General features: G+C 34.7%; 1 non-coding gene across 1 annotated transcript; it reads left to right on the top strand.

Moving 5' to 3' along the window:
* Positions 1 to 1,640: 1,640 nt before the first annotated feature.
* On the top strand, positions 1,641 to 1,747 carry LOC121220444 (small nucleolar RNA R71). Its single transcript, XR_005917646.1, has one exon. It is a non-coding gene; the product is annotated as a small nucleolar RNA R71 (small nucleolar RNA).
* Positions 1,748 to 4,058: the final 2,311 nt, after the last annotated feature.

The following is a 4,058-nucleotide window of genomic DNA, read 5'->3' as shown; positions in this document are numbered from 1 at the left end:
CATGAAATGTTACCTGATCATCCTGAACATGCATGGTAAGCTCGCCCTTCTGCACATAAATAAGGGTCCTTCCAGTTGCTTGGAAAGACCTTCCTAGGATGGTTGGCACTTTTTTGTCTACTTCAAAGTCTAGAATTACAAAGTTAGCAGGAAAATAAATTTCTCTACACGTACCAATATGTCCTCGATTTTTCCTTCTAGATGTGTTAAGGATCGGTCTGCTAATTGAAGTGTAACCGTAGTAGGTCTAACCTCACCTATCCCCAACTTCCTAAATATTGACATGGGCATCAAGTTGATCCTCGCACCCAAATCACATAGTGTCTTATCACAATATGTTGCTCCAATGTTGCAAGGTATGGTTAAACATCTAGGATCCTTCAACTTTAGAGGTAGTTTGTCTTGAAGATATACACTGGATTCCTTTGTCAGGGCTGCTGTCTCAAATTCTCCAAGTCTTCATTTTTTTGACAATATATCCTTCATGAATTTGATGTAGTTTGGCATTTGTTCAAGTTTTCAACCAACGAAATGTTGATATGAAGTTGCTTGAGTACATCTAGGAACTTCTTGAATTGAACTTCCTACTTCTACTTCTGAAGTTTTTAAAGGTAGGGTGGTGAAGGCTTCTTTACTTGAATTGATTGATTCATCTTCTGTGACAATTCTGCATCTAACGAAGTTGTTAGTTTATCAGAATTAGTTGGTTCAGAAGTTACCTTATCGGATTTTACAGATTTAGGTTTCGGTGAAACTTAAATTTCAACACTTGGTTGAACTTCCTCTGTGTCTTGAGCATTAGTTGGCTCCTCTTAAACTTTGATGGTGTTGGGCTCTAATGTCTTTCTGCTCCTCAATGTCAGCGCTTTACAATTCTTATTCCCTAGATTCCTCAGGTTCTCCGTATCACTAGGTAAAGCACCTTGCGGTCGGTTTCTATTTCAGTTGCAAGCTAGCCCATTTGGTTTTCTAGGTTTTTTAATGTAACTACTTGACTTTGGATTAAGGCATCAGTCTTGGCTATGTATGCCTTCAACAAGTTTTCTAATCCATTGAATGGTTCAACTTGAGGTTGTTTCTGAACTTGTTGGGTAAAAATAGGTGGCAGGGTTGGTCTAGGTTGGGTGTATGTGTTACTAAGTCTAGCCCTTTGGTTACTCTAGGAGAAATTAGGGTGGTTTCGCCATGATGGGTTATAAGAATTAGATTGTAGTCCTTAGCTTCCTCAGTTTTGGTTCTAGTTACTCATGTAATACACAGATTCTGGGTTCGATAGACATTCTTCAAACAAATGTCCTTTCCTACAATAGACACAGGCTATATTTTCAAATTGGTACGGTAGCTGAGCTATAAAACTATTAAACCCTTTACTGGTAAAATTTTTAAGCATTGAGGATATTGAGGATACCTGAAATGCAAGTGAAGTGAGAGCGTTTACTTCATGTATTCCAACGATTCGTCTTTTTGACGCTACTCGATTGGTTGGCCATTGATAATTATTGCTGACAATCCTTTCAATGATTTTATAAGCCTCATGATAAGACTTAAAAATGAGAGCACCATTAGCATAAGTGTCCACTACCATCCTTGTGTGAGCATTGAGACCATTATAAAATGTCTCAAGTTGGATGCAATGTGGGATTCCGTGATGAGGGCACTTCCGTAATAATTCTTTGTACCTTTCTTATGCCTCATACAAGGACTCATCATCTATTTGTTAGAAAGCAGTGATCTCGTTCCTCAACTTAGCATTCTTGCTAGGCGGGAAATACTTCATGAGTAATCTTTCTGCTAACTCTTGCCATGTGGAAATTGAATTTGGTGGCAATGAGTTCAACCAAGCTCAAGCTCTGTCCCTTAGTGAATATGGGAACAACTTTAATCGTAGCGCATCTTCGGGTACTCCGGCTAACTTGAAAGAATCGCTGACCTCCATGAATAGTCTTAAGTGAAGATGAGGATCTTCGGTAGGCATTTTGGGTCTCCTAATGCTTGGATTAAGATCATGAACTACTGGTACTGGCACAACATACTGTCTTAAAGCTCTATCCCTATTATCAGCAATAAGGATAGGATTTTGAGCAGGGTTTGTTCCATTTCCTTGATTCATATTTTCAAAGTTCATCTCTTCGGTCTTTCTTTGACTTGCTTGTCTACTCCACTGTCAAAAGTTCTTTCAATCTCAGGATCTACGGGGAGTAAATCAATGATTCGATCAATACTTATAAACACCTGAAACAAACATAGAAAAATAATAAGTTAAAATTGAACAGAAAAATAAACTAAAATAAAAAATTAACAAATTTATAAATAATGACTTTTTAAAACAGTCCCCGGCAACGGCACCAAAAATTTGGAACGACGGAAATGTGCAAGTGTACACAATCGCAACAAGTAATAAAGTGACAAGTAAATGTCGAGTTATCATACCTACAAAGACTGTGAAAAGAATTATTTATGAATACAATTAAAAACACTTTGGTGAAGAAAAATATTTTGATTTGAAGAGGTGATTAAAAACTAAGATTTTAACTAAGTAAAATAAAAAAAATAAAATAAAAGTTCCAATGCACGATTTCAAAAGATGATTTTAAGCAAGATGACATAATTGTGTTAAATTATTTACATTTCTTAACTTAGAATTATTAAACTCATGTTTATGTTGTTTCGAATAAATTCATGGCAACTAGGTAATTTGCTAACTTATGAATATACTTACCTACCAAAATCCATTTATCTCTTGACTATATCTCTGTGTCAATTCAACCGATTAAATAAATTTTAATAAGCAAATGTGTTAATGCACAAACATACTTATGAAATTAAAATAATCTGTTGTTTATATCTCTATACCAATTCAAACAATTAATTCAATTTCATAAACACATAAAAGCTTACGTGAGGTAACAATGTATTTCTACCTTGAAATAGTTTAATCACAATAATCTTGCAAATTATGCAAGGCTAATGTATCGTTAGATACCGTTGCTAATTTAACCCTCAGCTATCTTAGATGATTAAACATGCACTGATTAAGTATCGTGTCAATTAATTACAATTTCAGTCTGGTTAAATAATTAATTCATTAGTTACCTTACAATTGTAATGCCAAAATAACTTACTCATGGTTTTACTTAATCAAATATCTTACCGACGCCTATAACAATGCAAACACAATTTTAATAACTCAAGTAGACGAAATGCAATCAACCTAACACGAATTAAATTTAAGCTATATTAATTCAATTAAACATATCAACATAAAAAATATTTAAAGTCATGTTCATAACAACAATAAAATTAAAAGGATAAGGAACAAGAATCAAATCTGGTGTTTCTTCGAGGCTTGGCTAGTTTGCCCGCTCCTCATTCTCCGCTTATTCTTGTTGAACCGAGGCTTCCACGAAAACTTGAATGTTGCTCCAAATGGTGGTTGAAGGAATATTTTTCAAGAGGTGAAATTGGCAAAAGAATAGGGGAAGAAAATGAAGAACAATGAAAGGAAATGAAGAACAATTAAAGGGAATGAAGAGAGAAAAGTGAGAGAGAAGGGAAAAAATGAATGGGTTTGAGATGTGTTTGAAGTGAGTAGACAAAGGGGTAATTATAGGTTGAGAAGGCTACTAAAAATAGCCAAAATCAGTAGCCAAAGACTCCCCCCATGGTTGGGCACACATGTGGCATGTTTCAAGATTTCAAACATGTTATTTTTAGGTAGGGGAAATCTTGAAAGGTATGAATAGTAGAAGGGTTTGAATAAAAATTGAAGGAGTCTTCAAGGGCCATTTTGAAAGCCAAATAATCATCCAAACAAGCTGATTGGGTCAGTATGTGGAATGATTTTGGGCTGCCCAGTGCTCAATTAGATTGATTTTCTCAGTTCACCTTAACTGAGCCCCTTCTCATAATTAATTAATAATAATTTATTTAACCCAAATTAAATTGGATTAAAATTAAAATTAATTATATTATGAATTAATATACATTATTTGAACCGTCTTAGGCTGAAAAATTAATTCGCCTTGATGCTTCAAAATTGCTTCTTGAATTTGCATTTC

The sequence above is a fragment of the Gossypium hirsutum genome, chromosome D08, assembly GCF_007990345.1.
Source record: "Gossypium hirsutum isolate 1008001.06 chromosome D08, Gossypium_hirsutum_v2.1, whole genome shotgun sequence".
Lineage (NCBI taxonomy): Eukaryota > Viridiplantae > Streptophyta > Magnoliopsida > Malvales > Malvaceae > Gossypium > Gossypium hirsutum.
This window is presented reverse-complemented; position numbering and strand designations above follow the sequence as displayed.